General features: G+C 39.6%; 1 protein-coding gene and 1 pseudogene across 4 annotated transcripts in view; both read left to right on the top strand.

Moving 5' to 3' along the window:
• Window positions 1-25748, top strand: part of GRIA1 (glutamate ionotropic receptor AMPA type subunit 1) — a 296889-nt gene that overhangs the window by 99982 nt on the left and 171159 nt on the right. The gene's annotated exons all lie outside the window — the stretch shown is intronic.
• On the top strand, window positions 20482-21470 carry LOC123853098 (adenosine deaminase-like protein; annotated as a pseudogene).

Genomic DNA, 25748 nt, shown 5'->3' with positions numbered 1-25748 from the left:
CTTTTGCTTTTTCTCAGTTTCTCTTTGTTCTGTAGGTTCATACCTTTGCTGTGATTTTTGTGAGGTTGGGGGGAGATAGCAAAGACAAGTATGTATTTTCTTTTTTTTTTTTTTAAGATTTTATTTATTTGACAGAGAGAGACACAGCGAGAGAGGGAACACAAGCAGGGGGAGTGGGAGAGGGAGAAGCAGGCTTCCCGCCGAGCAGGGAGCCCAATGCAGGGCTCGAGCCCAGAACCCTAGGATCATGACCTGAGCCAAAGGCAGACGCTTAACAACTGAGCCACCCAGGCGCCCCGACAAGTATGTATTTTCAATGTGATGTGCATTAGATAAGCACACACAGCATATGTTAAATAAACATTTTACTTTAATTTTAGATTTACAAAAAGTTCCTGAAGATAGTTCAGAGAGTTCTCAGATATCCCACATCTAGTTTTTTTCCCCCTCTATAATTAAAATCTTACAGTAATATGGCAATTTGTCAAAATTAATCAACCAATGATGGTATATTAACTAACACTAAATATTTGTTTGGCTAACCCTTTGGACAGAAGTCACTATATCTAGCCCACATTTAGGAAGTGGAGAATTATGTCCCATTTCTTTAAAGGCAGAGTAGCTACATAAACTATTTGGAATTTTGCCTAGGAGATTTGTCTATTCTTCCCCATTATCTATTTTTAATCACTCATTTATATCAATATGGTTTCATGGATATTTATTTTATACTTTGGGTTACAATCCAGTACTACTTCATTGATTTTGTTGCTCAAATTGAGAAATGCTTTGTAATTGCAAACCTCTATTTAAAAGTAAGATATGGGGCGCCTGGATGGCTCAGTTGGTTAAGCGACTGCCTTCGGCTCAGGTCATGATCCTGGAGTCCCAGGATCGAGTCCCATATCGGGCTCCTTGCTCAGCAGGGGGTCTGCTTCTCCCTCTGACCCTCCCCCCTCTCATGTACTCTCTCTCATTCTCTCTCTCAAATAAATAAAATCTTTAAAAAAATAAAAAATAAAAAAAAATAAAAGTAAGATATGTTTTAGAGAATATAATTATATTCTATGTCTTATACTTCTTGAGCTCCTTACCATCTAACAAAATGCAAGGCACATATGATTTAAACACTAAATACTTGTTTGGCTAACTAATTGATTAATTTTAAATATGTATGAAATAATTTCCAAATGTCTAGTGTCATGTTCTATTAGAGGTCACAGATGCATAAGACTCCTTCAAGGACCTGTAATCTTATTAGGAAAATACATATATACAAAACAATGAGAAAATAGGTCAACACTTTACCAAGTACCAAGTTGTGTCATTTTCATAGTTTGAGAGTGACAGATCTCAGGGCCTGAGTGATCAGTTTGGTTGTATCCATCATGGTATCCCAGAAGAGGTTGAGAATGATTTAGACAGAAGGAAAGGGGAAATGGGGAGTCTTTTAAGCACACAGAGTATAACAAGTTTGCATCTATTCTATTTGAACATGTTCACAAGTTGTCAAATGAAAGCATCTTAAAATTCTCTTTCCTTTTAGAAGAATATCCGACAGTCCCTTTATTTTAATTTTTCTCTTTCTGTCCAAAATGTGCATGACAGAATCCAACAAACAATAATCCTCTATTTTTCCATTGTGGTTTTGAGCTGCCAAAACCCCTCTACACATTGGCTCGTGGATCTCCATAGTTGCCACTGTAAGAGAGGCAATTACAAAAGATATAACCTATAGCTCCATTTTGCACATGGGGAAATAAGACCTCTGATTTGCAGTAGGTTATACAGGTTGCAAATGGGAGAGGTGGATCTAGAACCCAGGACTCCTGACTCCAAATCCAGGGCTTTCTGTTCATTACTCTGTGTGCCTCTGTTTTTACACTGGGAAACCTTAGATGGAGCAGGGGACAGGAGAGATGGAGACCCTCAAAACACGGCTGGCTTTTTAAGTCTTTCGTGTCCTTGCTTTCTCTTCTCAAGTGAAATCTGATATGACAGCCTCAGAGACCAGGACAGGTTACCAGGGCTTTATCTTCCTTTCTTCCCAGGAAAAGAGCATTCTGCATCACTGCTCTTTGCCAGTTTAATAAGGTGTTTAATGAAAAACCACACGTGACTTCCAAATCCGATCCTATTCAGGAAAGCCAGCACTGGTGCTACTCAGCTGTCACTTAGGCTGGTGGATGAGGCTAGAGGTGGAGACAGGTCCCTCCTTACCTGACACAGCAAACATTCCGAGCTTGCCTGGCCCATGGCCTCCCCAGGCATTCTGCACACTTTCCGCTAAGGAGAGAGCAGAGAGAGCAAGCAAACACCAGCAGGAATGCTTCTTTAAGGTCCTTTGAAGGGTTCACGCTGCGGGAGAGTGATGGTTTTGAAAATTTCAGCTCAGCAGAGCCTTAAGCCCTGTTTTAAAGGGAAGCTTTGGTCAATAGAAATTTGGTCCTTAGAACTCACTTTTCCTCTTTTCCTTTGTGTGTTTTAACACTTAGTACGTTTGGGGACTACCTGAATATGAATTCGTTATTGAGACTTTCAAGAGTCAGGATCTCTGGAGGTCTGTGTCATGGATCCTGCACCCCCTTTTGCTGTTTTTGAGAGTCTGTTCTTTCCAGGATTGTTGCCCGTGGGGGGCCACCAAATCTTTTTCAAGAACTCAGACTGTAGTCACAGTGCCAGGGTCTGTATGCTGGTCCCTCCATTTCACAAGCATGTGGCTTCAGACAAGTCACTTAAAGTCTCTGAAAAAAGCAGTAATAGGAGTTCTTGCCACAGAGGATCACTGTGAGTGTTCAGGGAGCTAATACATGGTGCCTTACACATAGAAGTGTTCTTAAAATGTTAACACTAATATTAGCTATTATAGAGCAAGTTTCCCTATTTCTGAGTGCCAGAGGAAATATCAAAATGTTAAAAGACCACTCTTGCCTTCAGGTCACAATCAAGAAGAAGCTCTTGAGATTGGCATTTAAACAACCAACCACAAATAATACATATACGACCAAATATGTTAAGGCTTGTTAAAGAGGTATAGTCAAACTATGTGGGGGAGAATCCAGGGATAAAAAGATCACAGGCTGTTGGGGCTGATACCTTCCATTGAATTTAGATGGTATCAGAGAGGAGGTAACAGGGGCTTAAATTATAGGTCAAGTTTAGTATGTCTTGGAGGAAAGAAAAAAATATAAGCAAGAAAATAATAGGGATCTAAAGAGAGAATACCAAACAGTCCATTTGCAGGAACCCAGGGGCAAAAATATGATAGATAAGACTAGAAAACAGTTCATGCTTAGAATAGGGAGAGCCTTGAATGCCAAGCTACAGAGCTGAGGGAATTGCTGAGATCCTAGGGCAGTCTCAAGGAGAATAGATTTTTATAGGTATTTATCAGCTTTCCTTAAGTGCATTTGGATTTGCATTTCCTTCTCAGGAATTCCTCCCTCCTTCCCTTCCTTCAATAAGTATTTATTGTACTCCTGAGTTTATGATGGGGTCCACTGAAGATCACACGAAGGTGTCTATCTGTCCTATGGTACTTTAACAAAATTAAGTGAAGGTCAAACCATGGTGACTGGCATTACATAGTGTAGGTTTAATCAAGGTTCACCAGAGTGGGGCTACTGATTTAAATAATTCCCTTCCTTCAGCCAAAAGCTAATGAAGCCTATTGCTAAGTCTAGTTTAATGCTTTTTATCACCTCAACTAGATTATTCTGTCCAGAAAAATTTTTTGAGCCTCTACTCAGCTAGGTACATTTGAAAGTATGAAAGAAGTGTAAGTCACAATACTTATCCTAAAATACTATAGTCTTGTAGGTGGACAGTACTCATGAAATTGTTGGAGAATGGTGCACGGCTGCCAGTGAGTTTGCCTCCAATTCAGAAAACTAACGTGACTGGTTCTATAATATAGAGATAGATCCTGGGTGGTCAGGAAGGGTCAAGATCATAGGTAAAGGTCCAGAGAAAGTGAGGCTTTGAAGTAAGTGAAAGGAGAGAAAAGGGAGACGCTGTGCCTGAGAAATAGCATGGGTCAGAGTCCTGAGGCATGTAGCATCCCAGGGGGAAATGGGGAAGACTACTAACTTGACCAAAGAGTCTGGGTAGGAAGATGAAGTTAGGTAGATAAGGTGGGCAGAGGTACTGAGTACCTTGGATGCCACAAATAGGGCTGGTCACAGGTAGTCTATGGTGTGAGTCATCTCCTCCTGTTTGGTAATGGAAATACGGAGATTGTAGAGATAGGTTTTCAAACAGAAGGAAAAGAGAGATACTCTCTAATCCAGAATTTCTTTAGGAAAGAATGTTCTGAGTCTACCAGATTTTTCACCATGGGAAGTCAAAGAAAGCATAGGGAATTTCAGACACTGTCCCCATGGGGCATGCATTCACCAGAACGATGGTCTCACATTTTGGACTGAAAAATGAGCACCCAGATGGGACCAAAGAGAAGTACCTGTCTGTTCCTTGCCAGGTTAGGGGGTGAAGGGAAACCAAGAAAGGAAGCAGATAGATGTCTGCCACCTTGAAACCTTGCTGCTAAAAATTTATTTCAGAGTTTCCCCATGTCTAGCAGCCTAAGAATTTAGGTTAAAGTGAACTTTGCACAGAGACTGCCAACCTGACAGACCTGAAAGGTGAAGACTTCTGTTTATTTCAAGTTTAACTATAGCCTTGACTGTCAGCATGGCATCGCCCCCTGGAGTCCTACCTGCAACATCCTCATCTTGGCCTTCAGGGACTTCCTTGTCTGATGAGGAACCTACAAATCTAAGCCGATCACATACTTGGGGATAAAGCTGATTCCCCTGGAGGTAGTGAGTTCTCCATTACTGGAAGTATTCAAGCAGAGGACCATATGGCAGGGATATTGTCACAAGAGAATTCATTCATCAGTGGTGGTCAGAATGATGACAATACCTAACACGGAGCACGAGCTAGGGGCCAGGCTCTGTATTTAACACCTTACATGCTTTCCCTGCTATTTCTCCATGAGGTAAGGCTCGCTGTTATCCACATTTCACAAACAAGAAACCTGAAGGCCAAAGAGTTTGAAATTGTGCCAAAGATTCTGTAGCCAATAAGTGATAGAGTTAAGATTTGAACCAAGCCTGTCCACACTCTGATTTTTTTAACTTTTTATTTGCAGAAAAGTGTGCTGGAGCCCATACTCTTCACAGTGATACCATACTAAAATGACTTTTATATATCCCTCAGGCCTGCTATTTCATAATTCCACTGCTAAAGATCAAGGCATCTTTGGTTCCTGACCTTTCACTGGGACATGAAAGGCTTGGGATTAAGTTTCATTTACCCTTGTGTGTGTTTCCTGTTATCAGGGTACATGTCTAAGGCAAAGGTGAAAAATCAAATCAGAGTTTTTTTAAAAAAATGGGAGGACAGCAGAAAATGCCTCTCCAGATAGCACCGGAGAGCTGGGGCTTCAACTAAAGAACTCATAAATAAAAGAGCACATGGCCAAGGGACACAAGGGCAAATCCTACGACCCTGGAATGCCAAATGGGAGGGCCAGCTTGCCAGTCAGCTCAGCCCCTACCTTGTTCACAGGATGATCACAGGCAAGTCCCTTAGATGACTGGAGTTTTTAGGGTTGGAAGGGACCTTGGAGCACCCTGCTCCAGGTTGTCTTAAATTATGCTCTAAAGGAACAAAGACAGTTTATTCTTCAAATATTCATCATGAACCTATCATGTGCCAGGTCTTGGTCCAGTAGCTGCCTCTAGGGTTGCCCTAGGGGGAGGAGGAACACAGAGACAAATCTGCCCTGTCCTCCTCACTACAGGACCATGTGCTCCATTATCATCTGTTTTATGGTGGGATTGCAAGATTTATTTTAGAGAAGAGACTACAAAGCTTAAATCCCTTTTAAACAACCACATCTATTCTAATATTCCCATTTGACAGACAGCAAAGCCATCATTGCTAGCAAGTGTTCATGGGCAGAGTGAGATTCTTCCCACTTTCACTGCATTTCATGTTGCCCTGGACCTCGATTCCCATGTTGGCTGATGGGGAAATGGGACCAGATCCTCTCTAGTGGTATTTTCCAAGGCTAAAGTCTTTTAATTTTCTGAATTTCTTGAACATTCACTATTTGGCAAGTATTGTCCTTGGTCATGTAGCAATTATGACTCTTCAGTCCTTGATGGCTACAATTCCCTTTCTCTCTGTCTCTCTATGTCCTTGTGTTCAGGTTGGGGAACTGTGCTGGATATTGGTTTGGGCTTTGTTTAATTATACTGAGCCTGTGCCAAGGGTCTCAGGGAAACTGGGAGGATCAACAGATTGTCAGAATCACCTATCTTTAAGGAGTGCTCAAGGTAGTGAGGGCTTAAGCAGCTGGAGCCCATTTTCATGTTGAATATGCAGATACCTATGTCTCTGCTTTACAAATTCTAGAACATCCTAGAAGGATGTCTATATATCTCACATCAGGACTGTTGGCCTTGAAAGTATGGTGTAATGGTTAGCAATGGACAAGCCTGCCTGAGAATCCAGTCGGTGCCATTTGCCACTGGCTGGCTGTGTTCTTGAGCCTCAACTTCCTCATCTGTAGAAGTCCAGTAATTCTCCAGTCACAGGGATGTTTAAATGGTATGATGATTAAATGGTATTCGGAGAGTTTAGTGCAGGGTTAGATATATAGTAAGCTCTTCATGAATAGTAATGCTATTACTCTATTTTTTTTATCACCTGGTTTATAATCTCCAGGAAACCTCAGAATGAGTCCCTTTTCAGGGAGCTGCTAACAGTGAGAAAGCAGGGGGGGAAGGAGAGAGAGAGAGAGAGAGAAAAAATGAGAGAGAGAACAAAAGAAAGGGATGTGAGAAATAGAATTTGATGTGTTTCTTTGGCAATAGTTTTAGTTCTCTGCATGCAAATTAAGTTGGTGGCCTCTAACTTTCTCAAGCTGTTACAGCAGAATAGAACCAAGTCAGTGCTCATGACTTCCTGATCAAGTAGAGGAGTTACCTTCAGAAGTTACAGAATGGCAGCTCACAGATGAAATATGTGTGGCCCACAAAGATTTCTAAATTTTTAAAAATTAGCTGTTAACTAAATACCTGAAAATCCAGGTATTTCATTTGAAAATCTGGGTTTCTAGCTTCTCTCTCATTTTTAACTTTCTTAAATTATGAAGTGTAACATACATACTCAAAGCAAAACTCAAATCAAAGCTCAATGATTTTTCACAAAATTAACACTCAAGTAACCACCACCCAGGTCAAGAAATATAATGTTGCCAGCCCTCCAGGAGCTTCCTCTTACCCTTTTTAGGCACTGTATACTATCCCTCTAAAGAGACTCTCTATTGACTCTTATAACATCTTTGTTTTTCTTAAGCATGCATTCCTATATGTCAGAGTTTAATTTTGCCTACTTTTTGGAATTTATATAAAGGGAATCATCAAGTATGATTTTGTGTGTGTATCTATTTTCCTTTGCTAGTATTACACTTACGGGATTCATCCATGGTATTGCATATGGGTATATTTTACTCATTTTCATTTCTGTATAGGATTCTATTGTATGAATGTGTCACAATGCATCCATAATTCAACTGTTGATGGACATTTGGGCTCTTTACACTTTTGAATAATGAGTCTATGAATATTCTTGTATATGTCTCTTGGTGCACATATGCATGTATTTCTGTTGGATGTAAACCTAGGAAGGGTATGAGAATGTTCAGTTTTAATAGATACTGCCAAATAGTTTCCAAAGTGGCTGTACCAATTTACACTCCCACCATCAGTATGTGATGGTTCTCATTGCTCCAAATTCTCTCAAGTGCTTGGGCTTGTCAATTATTTTAATTTTAGCCCTTGTGGTGGGGGTGTAGTGATAACTCATTGTGATTTTAATTTGTTTTTCTCAAGACTATTTGTGAGGTTTAGCTTCATTTCATATGCTTATTGAAATGTTGATATGCTTTTCAAAGCAGTAACAGTTCATGCCTTTTGTCCATTTTCCTCCTAGGTTATCTGTGTTTTTCTTATTGATTTCTCAGTGTTCTAGGTGTGAGCCCTTGGTCAAGTGTGTATGTTACAAAGATCTTGCTTTCTTTAGCTTATACTTTCACTCTCTTGACAGTATCTCCTGATGTATAGACCAAAAATTATTCATTTTAATGCAGTCCAATTTATCAGGTTTTTTTTTTCTTTTATATCCTGTTTAAGAAGACTTTTCTTACCCTGAGGTCATGGAGATACTCTTATGTTCTGGTGGCTTTATGTTTTCCCATTTACATTAACAATCCACCTGGAATTGATTCTTGTGTATGGTGTGATATAGGGATCTAGAATCAATTTTCCCATATGATATCCAACTGATAGTATCATTTATTGAAAAGATCATTCTTTCTCCACTGAACTTAAGTGGCTTCTTTGTCATAAATCAAGTGACCAAGTATATGTGGTTCTGTTTCTCGTCTTTTCTATCCCATTGGTCTGTTTATGTATCTTAGGTCTTGGATTCAACCTATCTTGATACCAGGGACAGCAAGTTTTTCCACCTTTTCTTCTTCAAAATTGTTTTGGACCAGTTATTAGGGCTTTACATTTTTATATAAATTTTAGAATCAACATGTTGAATTATGAAAAAATCTATAGGGATGACATTTAATTGGGTTGGCATTTAACTTACATATCAGTTTGGGAGAATTGGTGTCTTTAAATATCAAGTCTCTCAATCCAGGAACATAATATATGGCTCTATTTATTTAGATCTTCTTATATTTCTTTCAGTAATGTTTTGTAGTTCTCAGCATAGGCATCTTGCACATCTTTTGTTAGATTTATTTTCTAGATACTTATTTTTTATATTATAAACAGTATCTTTAAAAATATTATAAATGTTTGTTGCTGGCATATTGAAATAGAATGATTTCTTTTATATTGATTTCATGTCCAGTGACCTTGCTATGTTCATTGAGTAATTCTAGTGTTTTCCTATAGTGTTTTGGGGTTTTGTATCAATACAGTCATGTCAGCTGTGAATAATGACAGCATTATTTTTTCCTTGCCAAATTGGTCATGCTATTGTCTCTTGTAGCCTGTTAAGTAATATTTTTTTAAGAATTTTCATCTTGGGACGCCTGGGTGGCCAGTCGGTTAAGCGTCTGCCTTTGGCTCAGGTCACGATCCCGGGGTCCTGGGATTGAGTCCCGAATCAGGATCCTTGCTCAGCAGGGAGCCTGCTTCTCCCTCTCCTGCCCGCCGCTTCCCCTGCTTATGCTCCCTCTCTCTGTGTCAAATAAATAAATAAAATCTTAAAAAAAAAAAAAAAGAATTTTCATCTTGATTTGCAACAATGTGGATGGACCTAGAGAGTATTATCCTAAGTGAAATAAGTCAGCCAGAATAAAATAAATACCATATGATTTCACTCATATGTGGAATTTAAGAAACAAAACAAATAAAGAGAAAAGAGAGAGAGAGGCAAACCAAGAAATAGATTCTTAACTATAGAGAACAAACTGATGGTTACCAGAGGGGAGAGGGGTGGGGGGATGGATGAAATAGATGATGGGGATTAGGGAGTGCACTTGTGATGAGCACTGGGTGTTGTATGGAAGTGCTGAATCACTATATTGTACACCTGAAATTAATATCACACTGTATGTTAACTAACTGGAATTTAAGTAAAAACTTGAAAAAAAAAGGTTTTCATCTTGATTATGAAATGAAATGCCTATAATTTTCTTTTCTTACAATGTCCTTGTTTGATCTGGTATCAAGGTTATACTGACCTCAGAAGAGTAAGGGAGTACTCCCTTTTCCTAGTTTATCAAAGCATTTGTGTAAGATAGGTGTTATTTATTCTTTAAGTGTTTTTTTAAATTTTATTTTATTTTTTTATTATGTTATGTTAGTCACCATACATTACATCATTAGTTTTTGATGTAGTGTTCCATGATTCATTGTTTGCGTATAACACCCAGTGCTCCATGTAGAACGTGCCCTCTTTAATACTCATCACCAGGCTAACCCATCCTCCCACCCCCCTCCCCTCTAGAACCCTCAGTTTGTTTTTCAGAGTCCGTAGTCTCTCATGGTTCGTCTCCCCCTCCGATTCCCCCCCCTTCATTCTTTCCCCTCCTGCTATCTTCTTCTTCTTTTTTTATTTTTTTAACATATAATGTATTATTTGTTTCAGAGGTACAGATCTGTGATTCAACAGTCTTACACAATTCACAGTGCTCACCATAGCACATACCCTCCCCACTGTCTATCACCCAGCCACCCCATCCCTCCCACCCCCCACCACTCCAGCAACCCTCAGTTTGTTTCCTGAGATTAAGAATTCCTCATATCAGTGAGGTCATATGATACATGTCTTTCTCTGATTGACTTATTTCGCTCAGCATAATACTCTCCAGTTCCATCTATGTCATTGCAAATGGTAAGATTTCATTCCTTTTGATGGCTGCATAATATTCCATTGTGTATATATACTACATCTTCTTTATCCATTCATCTGTTGAGGGATAGCTTGGCTCTTTCCACAGTTTGGCTATTGTGGACATTGCTCCTATAAACATTGGGGTGCATGTACCCCTTTGGATCCCTACATTTGTATCTTTGGGGTAAATACCCAGTAGTGCAATTGCTGGATCGTAGGGTAGTTCTATTTTCAACTTTTTGAGGAACCTCCATACTGTTTTCCAGAGTGGCTGCACCAGCTCTCATTCCCACCAGCAGTGTAGGAGGGTTCCCCTTTCTCTGCATCCTTGCCAACATCTGTCGTTTTCCTGATTTGTTAATTTTAGCCATTCTGACTGGTGTGAGGTGGTATCTCACTGAGATTTTGATTCAGATTCCCCTGATGGCGAGCAATGTTGAGCACTTTTTCATGTGTCTGTTGGCCATTTGGATGTCTTCTTTGGAAAAATGTCTGTTCATGTCTTCTGCCCATTTCTTGACTGGATCATTTGTTCTTTGGGTGTTGAGTTTAAGAAGTTCTTTGTAGATTTTGGAAACTAGCCCTTTATCTGATATGTCATTTGCAAATATCTTCTCCCATTCTGTCGGTTGTCTTTTGGCTTTGTTGACTGTTTCTTTTGCTGTGCAAAAGTTTTTTATCTTGATGAAGTCCCAATAGTTCATTTTTGCCCTTGCTTCCCTTGCCTTTGGCGATGTTTCTAGGAAGAACTTGCTGCGGCTGAGGTCGTATTCTTTAAGTGTTTTATAGAACTCAGAAGAGAGGTAACCTGGGCCCAGAGTTGTCTTTGGTAAAGCTTTAAATGTCTTTAATAGTTACAATCCTGGTCAATTATGTTATTCTTCTTGTGGCAGTTTTGGTCATTTATGTTAGGAATTTGTCCATTTCATCTATATTTTCAAATATCTTGTCACAAAATCCTCATAATATCCTCTTTCATGTGTGTAGGGTTTGTAGTGTTGTTACGTTTTATATTACTGACCTAACTTGCTCACTCTCATACTTTCTCTAAGATTCTTTGGGGTTGGTTTTGACTTTGTTCTACCTTGTTTCCTTCTCTCTTGTGTTTAGTTCACAGGGTTTTTTCTAACTTCTGGAAATGGATACTTAGCTACTGATCACTTTTTACAGCTTTTTTTTATTTTCTAATACATGCATTTTTAAAACCATAGATTCCCCTCTAAAGATAGATTTAACTGCACCATTCATTTCTTGACTTCTTTCAGATTTATGAATTTTTTAAAAATTTCCACTTTTTACTTCTCTATTAACTTGGGAATTAGATACCCTTTAAATATTCTTGTGGTTACATTAGAACTTGCAACATTCATTCTTTACTTATCAAATGTTACTGAGTATTGGCACTTACACACATTTCCCAGAGAGTGCAAAGACCTTAGAACATTTTAGCTTCATTTATTTTCCTGCCAATGTGCATGCCACTATTGTTGCATATTTTTGTACTTTTAAACTCAATATTATGTATTATTGCTGCTGTTCTAGTCAGTCTGTGTTTATTTATACTTACCCATATATTCATAATTTTTACTTTTTATTTCATTCTGTATCTCTAAGTTTTCATCTATAATAATTTTCCTTCTCCATGAATAATATCTTCTAGCATTTCCACTAGTATGAATCTGTTGTTGAGAAATATTTTTCCTTTTATTTGTATAAAAATGTCTTTTTTCACGAAGTTCTCTCTTGAAAAAAGTTTATGTTGGATATAGTCTATATTTGTAGTTATTTTCTTTTGGCTTTTTTTTTTTTAAGATTTTATTTATTTACTTGACAGAGACACAGCGAGAGAGGGAACACTAGCAGGGGGAGTGGGAGAGGGAGAAGCAGGCTTCCCGCGGAGCAGGGAGCCCGATGCGGGGCTCGATCCCAGGACCCTGGGATCATGACCTGAGCCAAAGGCAGACGCTTAAGGACAGAGCCACCCAGGTGCCCCTTCTTTTGGCATTTTAAAGATCTACTTCAGGTGTTTCTTGGGAAGAGTCAGATTGTTGATTGTTTCACAGTAATCTATCTCCCACCCCTTCTTCACTTTGGATGCTTTTAAGAGTTTCTGTCTTTGATTTTCAAAATTTTTACTGTATTGTACCTAAGTGTGATTTCTTTTAATTAACATGCTTTGGGTACATTGGGCCTTTTGATTTTGTGTCTTGATGTCTTTTATCAAGTTTGAAAAACTCTTGCCAATGGCCCTCAGACATTATTTCTGTATCTTCCTTGTAGTTTTCTCCTGATGACATTCTATTTACATGTATGTTAGGGTTTGTCACTCTATCCACTGTATCTTTCATGCCCTTTTCTGTATTTTTCATTTTCTCTTTCTGTGTTTTAGTCCTATTATTTTCTTTTGATCTATTTTGAAGTTCACAAATTCTCTTTTAAGCTGCATCCAATCTGTCATTATGTGTATTAAATTCTTGATGTCCGTCTCTGTCCTTTTCAAATTTGGAATTTCCTCTTAATTATTTTACGTATTTTCCAGTAGTCTGCTGAAATTATCAATCTTGTATTTTATCTCCAAGAAAATAGTAAGCATGGTTGCTTATAAAATATATGTCTGATTACTCTAATATCCTGAGTCCCTATGGATCTGTCCCTATTTTCTCTTTTCTTTTCATTTTTACTTATGTTGTTTTATCTTCTGGTATAACTGATTATTTTTTTATCGTGTGCTGAACATTATATTTGCAGAATTTTCTGTAGAAATAATTTGAGGACTAGGGTAATGTTATCTTTTTACCAAATGGATATATATTTGCCTTCTTGTACTAGCAATCCATTATCATTTTAATCCAGCTCCAGAGATTGAGATGATTTGAAGCTGTACTGCAGTCCCTATAAGCAACTGTCTATTTCCAGGTCATTTTTAACTCTTGTTGAGCAGCTCTTCCGAGTCCCAATCCAAAGTGATTGTTTCACAACCTCTTTCCACCACTTTTTGGTTCTGAACTCTAAACTCCAGCTTCTTATTTCTGTCTCCCCTTAGTTTAGCTGCTTCCTCTAGAACTGGTAAATATCTCTAGGGGAAAAGTAGTTCCAAACACAAGGCTTACCTGTCTGGCTTTCCTCCAGCCCTAGATCCTGGCTCTGTAATTCTTCACTTTCTTATTTGCTCGTCTACATCTTCAAGAAGATTTTTAAGTATTTTGTCCAGCTTTTCTAGTTGTCCTCATTGGAAGCATTGGTTCAAATTATATAGTCTCTCAGTTAACACAAATGGAAGTCCTATGCTTTCTCTTGAAAAATTAACGGATGTATCTATAATAGGCTGGAGTTGAGCCATGGTTTCCGGCCTTTAGATGAGGCATGCATTCTCTCACTCACCCTAGTGGACACTAGCTAGGTCACTTTTCATTTACTAAATTAATCTAGTCACTGTTGGCACTTAGATTGAGACTTTTTCCTTAAATCCTTTCTAAAGCAGAGTAGAAGATAACATTCCAATAAGGTACTACTTGACCTTCCTGGATTTATTTCTTCTATATATGACATTATATAATTGGTAAATTAAGCTAGGGTTTAAAAAATTTGGGGGGACAGGGAGAGCTCCTAAAGGTTTTATAGGGTGATCATTCTACTCTCCATGTATCTGAAAGATCTGGAATGCCTAATGGGCCCAGGGCTGCCCTGAGAGCACAGACTGCCAGATTATACTGAGAGCTCATGTCTAGCCTCAGTCATGATGTGAGGCCAGGAGAGTATTGAATGGAAGACTGAAGACAGGATGAATTAGAAACAGATGGTGTATAGCTCCCTTGGGTGTGACGTCCACTTCCAGAGCAGCTGACAGGATCAGGAGTGTTAATGCCCTCTAGGGTGCCAAGTAGGGTGAAAACAAAACCACAAAAGATGAGGTAGAAGATTCAGCTTTCCCTGTCAGTGATCAGGAAATCTATCTCCTCAAGGACTAGAGGTTTTAGAATAGCCCTCGTCAAAAGGGTCACTGACACTTTTATTTATTTTTTTTATTATGTTCAATTAGCCAGCATATAGTACATCATTATCCATAAAGAACGTAGACAAGTAGAGAAAATAAGAAAGGAAAGACAGGGACACTTGGGTGGCTCAGTTGGTTAAGCATCTGCCTTTGGCTCAAGTCATGAGCCCAGCATCCTGGGATGGAGTCCCACATTGGGCTCCTTGATGGGGAGCCTGCTTCTCCTTCTCTGCCTGCCACTCCCCCTCCTTGTGCTCTCTCCCTCCTCTCTCTCTCTGAAAATAAATAAAATCTTAAAAAAAAAAAAAAGTGTCCCTGGCATCGAAGAAAATCCTACCAAGATTTCCAGGTTCCCTGTGGAAGACAGAAATGTGTGGTCTTATTTTAAAAAATGAACTCCCGTCCTTTGCTCAGTCTAACTCAGTGAAAAATTTCTGAGTACAGCTACTCTGTGCAAAATAATCTCTGCCTTCAGGGAGAACGTGCTCTTTCTCTAATTGTGGTAGAGTGTAGTCTCCAGAGCGGGGCTGCCTGCATTCTAATCCCAATTTGATATATTAGCAAATTGTGACCTTGGGCAATTTCATTTCTCTGTGTTGTAATTTCCCCATTTATAAAATGGACATAACAGTGATATTCACCTCAAAGTGTTGTTGTAAGGATTTTAAAAAGTATTGCATAAAAAGTACGTTGAATAGTGATTGGCACATGGAAGAACTCAAATAAAAGCTGCTGTTTATAACTAAATTTGTTTTTATTAGTGTAATTATATACAATATTTAACATGTTTATCTTATGTCTCTCAGAGCCCTGGTTTCTTATCTCTGTTCTACACTCTTTCATTTAAAGTTCTAAACAAGCTATCTTCATGAGACTTTTTCTTTCCTGGTTAGATGAGGGGGTTATACTGGGGATTTGGAATGTCTCTGTCTGACCCTCCTTTGTTTGGGACTCAAAATCTCCACTGTTCTGTGGGATTTGATTGATTGAGGTTTGGATCTCCCAAGCAATGGGCATTCCTATGGCTAAAAGGGCTTTCAGCTAGACATCTCTGTAACCATAATCAAATTCTCTATCATTTCTTCAGTGTAAGGCAGAGGTGGAAAACTGATTACCCAGTGGTGACTCCAACCTACAGATGTGTGATATTTCTCACAGAAATTTAAAATATAAGCTTTAGGTAGCTTTTAAAAAATCATAGGATTGCCCATAAAAATCCAGATCCATAGCTTCTTTAAAAAAGAAAAATGGAAAGATCTGGACCTGCTTTTCACTTGACAAAGTTTGGCTGAAGCTGAGTGAGCATTGGCAGGAGGAAAAGTGTTTTCTCATCTGCCCATTTGTTCATTTTTGCTTCCAGCTGGGCCCTGGAGCCTGCAACTGAGGGAAGCAGTGTGCTTTTCCAGAAAAGATGCCAGACCGGATCTTAAGAGATGCGAGCCTGCAGTCATGACTCTGCTTTTAACTCATTGTTTGACCTTGGTGGAGTCACTCACCCTAAGTCTTAGTTTCTTATCTGCAAATTGGGGAGAATGCTTTCCTTGTCTGCCTCCCAATGATATTGGAATGAGTTAAAATGGGAGAGTGTAGTAGTCCTTGACTACCAGATGCAGAAAAGCAAGGAATTACTGCTATTATCTGCCATTTGCACCTAAGTTAGGGATGAATGATTCCTACAAGTTCTGGTAGGCAAAAATCCTTGAGTGCACTGGAGTGCTGAGAATGAACGGGTAGAGAGTGCCCCATGATATAAAAAGCACACAAAATAAAAACACCAGTGAACTTGCTGAATCTGCAGTCTTCATGAGGGAGCTTTGGGAATATGAGAATCTGAAGGCAGTGTTAACCAGCTCCATTTTATGGATAAGAAAATTGGAGCTCAAATGGAACATGGACCTGCATAAGAATTCCAGCAACTTGTGTCCCTGGTACATGTTCCTTAGCCTCTCTGAGCCTCTGTTTCCTTGTATATAAAATGGGAATATTAGACTCTAGCTTGTAATGCACTATGAAGAGTCAGTGGGATGATGTGCTATAAGTACCTAAAATATATTGTAAATGTCTATTAAATGGATGTTATTAACTCAAATCAGGCATATGATAACTGAACCATTGGCAAATCCGGAAGTACTTAAGGGAATTAGACATATTGTTAGTGGCTATTTCCTTACCAGAAAAGAACTTTTCGTAAACCATAAGGGGCTTCTTTTACTTCTCATTGCACTGAGGTAACTCAACCGGTATTCTTCCCAGCATTTGCTGCAAGGTTTATATGATACCCAACCATACATGCCCGTATTGATAGCAAGGTCTGAGCATCAGAGGCAGTATTATCATTATAAAGTGTTTGCAGAATCGGACCAGTGTGCTTCCCCTTCATAAATCCTTAAATTATACCCTTATTCAGCTGGAAAGTAGAAATCGGGGCCCAACGAACACTTATTCCTTTTTGCTTTTCACTACTTTGCATACTTCTTTTCACCACAGCATCTGAATATTAAGGCAAGAAGTGCTCAAGTTCCTCTGGGCTCTGGAAGGCTTGAACAAATTAGCATTCTTGGAGTCAGTCCTTCTTTTTGGACTAAACTCCTTTTTCTTTTCCTCTTCCAATAAAATTTTTCTGTTCCGGAGAGTACTTTCTCAGCCACTCCTTTCCTAATGTAATTCTGTTTGATTTCCACTGAGCAGCTCCTGAAAGGAGCCGCTGAACCATGCCTCAGCAAGCATTTCAATTCCTGAACACCAGCTTTCCAGCAGGAGCTATTCCAGATGCATCTTTATATCCAGTAATCATGCATTTAACCAAAATGATTGACGTGGCATTTTTTCCCCCCTCTCTGCTTCCAGCCTACTAGACTTATTTGTCTTCCATGGAAAGGCTCCTCCAGTTTGGGTTCCTGCCAAATCAGTGAACGTACAAATACATGCATAAGTCAAACACACCTACACACACATGGATGTAATAGGTACCGAGTCTATAATTCTGCACTGAGCATTTAACATTTCATTTCTAGACTTTATGTCTCCACTGAAGTTTTAGTCAGCTGCTTCTTTCCCTATTTCTTACCTCCCTATCTCCCTCTTTCTTTCCTTTCCTACCACTACTTCTTTGTTTTTTCTCTGCTTTTTCCCAGAAATCACCTTGTTGTTGTTGTTAGTCATCACAGAATCTTATATTCTTCAGTGTTAAAGGGGCTTGAGAGCATTTTTTATGTAATCCTCTCACTTTAGTTTTGGGAAGTCTGTGTGCCAGAAAGGAAACCATGCGCCATCAGTAGCTTTCCTTTGCCCTTAGGAAGACTCTTAACTCCACTGCATGGCTTGGACCCTGCCCACTGCCTCAGCCTCCTCTCCTCCTCAGTGTCCATAGGTAACCCACAAAGCCCTTCAGCCCCTGTCTTTGGTCCTTTACACATGCTTTTCTCTCTTCCTGGACAGTCCTTCACACACAGCATATACCTCTTCTTCACCACTTGACCTCCTATTTATTCTTTAAGTCTCATACTAAATGGTACTCCTTAGGGGCGCCTGGGTGGCTCAGTCGGTTAAGCATCTGCCTTCGGCTCAGGTCATGATCCCAGGGTCGTGGGATGGAGCCCCGCATCCAGCTCCCTGCTCAGCTGGGAGTCTGCTTCTCCCTCTCCCTCTGCCCCTCCCCCTACCTCGTGGGCGTGCTCTCTCATGCTTTCTCTCTCAAATAAATAAATAAACCTTTAAAAATCAATAAATAAGTGGTACTCCTTAGACCACACACCATACCCTGTTCATTTCCTTCATGGTGTTCGTCATAATTTGTAACTATGTATTTATGTGAGTGTTTATTAGTTCTTTAATGTCCCTTCACTTAATAGAAGCAAGATCTCCTTCCTCCCCCCCATTATTTCCTTAGTACCGTATACAGAGTAACAACAAATATCAACAATAAAGTAAAAGCATCTAACATTGAGAACTTACTGGTTTCAGGCACACTGTTCTAAGATTTTTACAGGTTTTCTATGTGTATTTAATACTTACAACTATCCTATGAGGTAGATATGATTATTATCCCTGCTTTGCAGATCAGAAAACTGAGTAGTCAAGTCACTCACCCATGATTATATGGCTGAAAAGTAACAGAGCTAGTTTCTAACTCAGGCATTCTGATTCCAACACCTGAACTCTCAACCAGAACATGCTGGGCCTCTATTAAGCACTCCATTACTATTCACTGAAAGAATAAATGAAAACTATATCAAAATTGATTAGTTGCAAAACTTAGGTTAAAATTTAAGCTGTTTGATTGATAATCCACTCCTCTCTCTATGCAGGCTGACAGCTGCTCAGATACCAGCAGAATGCAGTAAAAGGAAGAGAAAGAGAAGCAAATTAACAAATTGGTCTGTTGCTGATAAGGACCTGGGGTGGGAGGGAGAACCTATGATGTGGATTGTGGAGTGAAGTGGAAATCATCATTTTAGATTCAGGCAGGACCCCGTAGCAGGTGGAAAAACACTAAATTGGTTGAAGAGTTCTTAAGATAAAGCATCAGGTTCTCCAGAAACATCAAGTGGAATTACAGTTATTATCACTAACAAGTCAGGTGATTCTTATGCTTTGGATGGTATTTTCCAAACCTGATTTCAAAGTTTAAGTAACCATCAATGTTATGAAACTACTGATCAGAATTTTAGGGTGAAATTTCTAGTAATGTGCTTTGTTTACTCTTGTGTCCACAGTATAATGGACAGAGCCAGGCACATAGTAAGTGTTCAATAAATATTTATTTAATGATTTAAAGGAAAAAGCACACAAACAAATCTCTCAGTAGGCACTTACTGAATACCTGTTTTAAGTCTGTGAAATTCAAGGCACAGTGAGAAACACAAAGAAAAATTAGTCAGATTCCTATTCATAGAGAGGTCATAATCTAGGTGGACCTACTAACAACTATCACTACCAATCACTACCACCATTGTTGGGGATTTGCTTTGTCTACCTGCTGTGGTACATCCCTTTATATATCACTGGGTCATTTTCATACTTGCAACAACCTTAAGTGATGGCACTACTACTCTCCATGTCCAGGTACAGAAACTGAGGGTTAGAGATGCTAATTCCTTTCCCAATGTCACAAAACCAGGAACTTGTATTTGAACTCAAGTTGTTTGACTCTGGAATCAACCATGCCAAATGTACTCATCCCATTATTTTGAGATCATCACTATGTGTGAGAAGCATGGTGAGACTAAACAGTTTGCAAATGCTGCTTACCTGGGCCTGAGATATTTCCATTCTTCACCAGCTACCATCCTATTTATTGTTTAGGCCCCAGATTCATTGACACTTCCCCCGGAAGACTCCTCAATCACTTACAACTGGGTTAGCTATTCCCTCCTTTATGCTCCCGTTGGAAACCTTCCTGAGTCCTGTTCATGATTCTTCTTACCTCAAATTCTGATCACTTATGTTTCCCACTTACTAGTCTTTGAGTTCCTCCAAGATAGCAGTTTATCTTCCCAGAGCCTACACAGTGCCTGGCATATAGCATATCATCTAATAACAATTTATGGAATGAATGAATTTTAAATATAAATTGCCATTATATGGATCCAAGTAATATACAGCAGCATTCAAAGGGTGGAGTACATTCTTCAGCACTAACTGAAGCTTACGGGCAAAGGACTTTTGAAAAGTTGGGGAGGACATGCCGGCAGTGCCACCCAGTGCTTGAGTAGACATAATAGCCCTGGTGGATGAATGGAGGGCCGCATGTGGTACCAGAATTATCACAGTATCACAGCCAGGGAACTCTTGCTGAGGATGCTATTGCTTGTGATGCTCCATACTGTCCCTGCACCATGCTCGTGACTCTACAGGCTCAAGGCCAGGAGAGACTCAAGAGTAGTGGTCCATCGTGGTGGCGAAGCTGAGCCCAGAGCTATGTGTACAGCTCATTGTATCCAAATTAGGAAGTAAAGCAATCTGAAGGAAATTCAAAACCACAAAACTTACTGAGTGAAATACCATTGTATTGTTTATACAAAGAATAAAAGGTTTGGGAGAACTTACTCTGCTAAGTCATGATGAAGGAAGAACAACAGCCATGGAAGGCAACCTTTTACTCAGAATTACCTAAATTGGAACTTCATGCCCATTTGAATGGACTCATTGGTTCTAATGCCATGAAGAAATTAACAGCCAAGAAGCCAGGTCTTAAAATACATGATCAGATGAGTGTCAATGACAAGGGAAAGAAGCGAACATTAGAAGAATGCTACCAGATATTTCAAATTATTCATCAGCTTACTACTAGCCCTGAGGATATTCTAATGGTTGCAAAATATGTCATTAAAGAATTTTCATGGAGTGGAGGGGGGTGGGAGGGATGGGGTGCCTGGGTGATGGACATTGGGGAGGATATGTACTATGGTGAGCGCTGTGAATTGTGTAAGACTGATGAATCACAGACCTGTACCCCTGAAACAAATAATACATTATATGTTAATTAAAAAAAAAAAAAAAGAATTTTCAGAGGATGGTATCAAGTACCTAGAACAAAGGAGCACACCAGAAGAGAAAATGCTACAGGCCTAAGACTTTCATAGAATTTGTACTTGAGGGTATAGAATGTCCAAATAAGACAATTTAGACATTGATGGTAGATATTTAATAGCAATCAACAAAGAGGTTGGCCCTTTGGTAGCCAAGGAGACTATTAAACTTGATAAGGAGTTCTGCTTTTCTACTAAGGATATAGTTCTTGGCCTTGGCCTCAGTGGAAACCCTACCACAGGACAAACAAAAGACTCTTGGAACCTCTTCTAGAAGGTAAAAAAGCATGTCTGATGTTAACCTTACATCTTTCAGAGATTCCAACTCCCTTCAACTCCCCCCCCACAAAAACAAACAAACAAAAAAACCCACAAGTACTCCTGGATTTGCTTCCTGACAGAATCTGGCATGGGACATTTCTCAACTCCTCTGAAGGAGGATCGCTGGATCTGGTGGCCTTTTGAGGTACCACTCAATACCATGGGGTAAAGCTTAGGACTTCAGGTCCTCCAGATAGCCCTCTATCTCTTCTTCCCCCAGTTTCCAGGTTGCAAACCATTTGTAGAGAAGTACTGTTCTGAAAATGTAAATATCATTTAGAAATTTTAAAAAAAAAGTTGAGTTGAGGGTCATGTGATTATTAAGTTTCCTATCTCTGAGTGTTTGGACTGTGTGAACCTAGACAAATTATTTTTCTCTCTGCACCAGCATTTTCATCTATACCTTTGAGATGACACAAATTGGAATGTTGGGAATTTAAAATGAGGTAATACATTAGGAACTCAGCAGAGGGCTCTGTTCTTTGTAAGTACTCAGATGTTTATCATGGCCACTGCTGCTCCTGTCTTCTAGTATTCTTCTGACTTCTAGTATTATCATTAGGGAAACTTGGGAAAATAAAGCATTTCAGATAGAAGGACACTTCTGAGTAAAAACTTAGAGATATGAAGAAATTTCCTGCCCTTGGGTATAAAGACGATTCCTGGCAGGGTGAGAAAGGCTGTAGATACTTAGTTCAGAAAGAAAGATTCCTTGGAGCCAAGCAAATACTCAGAAAATCAGAGAGCTAGTGAAATCACGCTCCATTCCTGTTTTTTAAGAGCTAAATATCCAAATGAAGAGTCCAGTGTGTGTCTGAGTCCACTGTGTCTTTTCCGTTAAATATACACGCAGGGCTCTATTAGGTGGCTGCCATTTTGTTCTCAGGAAGTGAATAAATCAGCCATTTGGTCCTCGGGAATATGGGCTGCTGACTCTTATTCTCTCTGGGGAAGAGTGGTGTGTTATTAGCCATCTTTTTTATCTGGAAGTATAACACCAATTTTGGTTCTGTGTCTGGCCATCTAGCCTTTTCTAAGGTTGCCCGAATGAAAATGTGAAAAGATGGTATTTGGTCCTTGTGACTGGAATTAGGAAGAGTGGGTGGTATGCATGATCCCCTAATTGTTCTCCTTGCCTTTGATCTTCACTGAGCCACCTCCTTTCAATCTGTAAGATCTTATAGAATTAGCCAACTAAAGAATACTTCAGAGTAGGCCATTCCCTCATCTAGCTCCTCTGGTGGGTCTCCACGACCAATTAAAATTGCTTATCCTTCTCTTTATATCTATTATTTGAGTTTACCCTCCTTTCTATCTTTTTTTTGCCTTAAGTCCTTTTGATACACTATACGCTATACCCTAAACAGCTGGTGGCACCACCTGCCCCTGCCCCCCCCCAAAAAGGTGACATGCATACTCACTATGTTTTGGGGCTATCTGATTTTCTTCAAACAGTTTTCTTCCACTTAGAATGCCCACATCCTATTATGACTATCAAGAGTCTGGATATATGTGGGGTAGATATAGTAATAACTGGAAAATAACAGGATTATGTGGTTTCTTGTGTATTGGATTTTTTTCCCCCAGAGATAACCTGTTCGGTTAGCAATTTGGCTTAAAATTTTATCATTTTAGCAAGAGTATAAGTGGATGGACTAGAAATCTCTGTGGAGCTGGGCTGGAGAGTGTGACAGATGGAATCTAGGGTTTAAACTTTCTAGTTAAGAATATTACAACCTATGGAGATAGTGCGCACCTTATCCTATGTACATCCCGTTTAACCAGCTTTCAGACTTTAAACAACCTTACAGTGTTGGAAAACTTCTAATATATAAATGTGGAATAATAAGTTTTCTAAACCAGATGAAAGCATCGCATCACTCTTGCATCCTGTAGGCAAATGCATGTTGACTATAAAACTGTGTGTGAGTTGTGTGATTTCACAGCCTTGGTCATTGGACTTGTGAACAACAGATATCAGATGAGAAAAGCAGCAGGTGAGTGTGGAGTGAGCAGTGGCTGCTGACAAAGGGAGGAGTGACAGCCGACAAGGAGGGAGGACCCAGTGGAGACTACATGCCCACCAAGTATGAAGCTGTCTGGACACCAAAACAAATAAACAAAAACAAAACACCCTAGTACCTCAGGAGTCCTTAAGTTGTCATACACACCAGTGCTAATGATTATTAATCAGCAACCAGTTATCATATGCCTACGATGTGCCAGATCCCATTCCAGGAAATCCAGGGGAATTTTTTTTTAAAGTATAAAATACAGTGCTCAGCTCTGAAAATATTTATCATCTGCAACACTACCACATCAGCCAAGGTGACATTCTGTATATTAAGCTCTTTTCACAAAGGCAGGAGCATGTGTGGAACCTAGTAGGAAGTTTTTCTCTTCCAACATTTAAAATTATTTAGCCACTCACAAGATAAATTGTTTACTATTTTCTTAAAGATACCATTTCCTGACAATGCTAGTAATGGAGACATTTCAGAATAATGACCTCATAAAGTTCACACAGCTGCCTCTCTGTGCAGACTTAGGTAGTCATGACCTCACCCAGGCCAGAGGCAGGTCTTAACAGCTTGATAGGACTATGGTCAGAAATGCAGTTTGGTTAAAATGTTTCCCCTCCTAACTGCTAACTTATTTAATGAAAGGGAGTGTCTCACTAAAGGTGCATATTTTTCCTGAGATTCTGCAGGGATGAGACCATGGCACCAATGCGACATTAGACAAAAAGAGTTGGATCTTGACATAGATCAGGAACCCCCAAATTCATCCTTGTACTTAAGTCATTTGAACTCTTTGGTTATTTTATTCCATCAAGTCAGTCATTTAGAGTTGAGGAAGATCTTACTCATTCCAAAAGGCTGATTTAGAGCATTTTCCCTGGGGAAGGATATCCTCTATAATCAGGCAGTGACAAAGCCCCTGGTACTGCAGGGAGAGATGGATTACTGCCCGTATAATATGGAATGTATTGGTAACGGTAATCGTAATGGGAGCCTTATAAAAGCAACAGGCAGGATGAGGGCCAATCATTCATTCAAAATGGAAAGGGAATGTGTATGTTTATCCCACTGTCCACCAAATTTATTTTAGGGAAAATACAATCAAAGCAGAAGAAAATGAAGACTAGGAAATGCTTCAACCGCTGGGCCTTTCTGGCCTCTTAAAATCTGAGCCAGGCTAGGAAAAATATGGAGAGAATACTGAATTTGGAGTCAGGAAATGTAAGTTCAGGTATAGGTTCTGTTGTTACACCCTCACTGTTTGACCTTGAGGACACCATTTCCCCTTCCTGGAGCATCCACCTCTTGCCTATGATAGAAGGGATTAGATGAAGCCTCTATGGGTCTTTATACTCCTGGCATTCTAGGGTTCAGTAGTAAGTTAAAACAAGGATCTTGTTTTTTAATGTGCAATCCACAGTGAAGTATATACAGTGAAGTGACCTATAAATTCCACTTAACTCTAAATGTGAATTAGATGCAAATACACAATGAAAAATTAGGGTGAAAATCATTGCTCTGTGTAGATTAGGAAGTATAATATGATTCCTTTGCAGTGGGAAGAATTAACTTGATACAGGCTGAAGTAAGCATTGAAAAATGTAAGGAGAACCAGACACTACTACAGCCTGGGCTTTCATCCTCTTTGGTGAGATTTTTCTTTTCTATTTTTGTACCCATGGTTAGGGACAAATGTCTGTGGGATTCTACATGGGGCTATGGCATAAGCACTTATAAGAATAACAGATCATGCGAGCGTAGTCATAAGTAATGATACCATCTGTAGATTTATATGACCCAGAGGACCTGAGTGTATATGGTCTCTGGTCAACCAGGCATATAACCTACCTGTCCTGAGAGAAAGGAAAATTTAGCCAGTTGTTACATATGAACTTGAGTTGAGAAAATAGTTCAGGAACCAGGGAATTTGTGCTTACTGGGTGCTACAACCAGTGTTAGCACTGGATAGATTGTCTTTCATTTAATCCATAGACTAGAAGTTCCCTTTCAGAATACAGTTTTTTGGGTTTTTTTTAAAGATTTATTTATTTATTTATTTGACAGAGAGGGACAGCGAGAGAGGGAACACAAGCAGGGAGAGTGGGAGAGGGAGAAGCAGGCTTCCCACCGAGCAGGGAGCCTGATGCGGGGCTCGATCCCAGGACCCTGGGATCATGACCTGAGCCAAAGGCAGACGCTTAATGACTGAGCCACCCAGGTGCCCCCAGAATACAGTTTTTAAACATTATTTGCTTTCCTGATTCCTATTAGTAAAATGGGGAAATTGAATCTTGGAGGGGTTTAGTAAGGTCTGACAGCCAGTAAATAGTATAAGCTGAGAATGAAAGCTACTCTGACTCCAAGGCCAGTTCCCTTCCACAGTACTACATTGCCTTCTGGAAGTTCTACTTCCCACTCTATTTCTGCCTTTATTTGGCTCTGGTACCTAAAACA

The sequence above is a fragment of the Mirounga angustirostris genome, unplaced genomic scaffold (assembly GCF_029215605.1).
Source record: "Mirounga angustirostris isolate CCGP_5_RB_7025 unplaced genomic scaffold, mMirAng1.0.hap1 SCAF_7, whole genome shotgun sequence".
Classification (NCBI taxonomy): Eukaryota; Metazoa; Chordata; class Mammalia; order Carnivora; family Phocidae; genus Mirounga; species Mirounga angustirostris.
The sequence above is the reverse complement of the archived record's forward strand: the minus strand, read 5'-3'. Positions and strand labels throughout refer to the sequence as shown.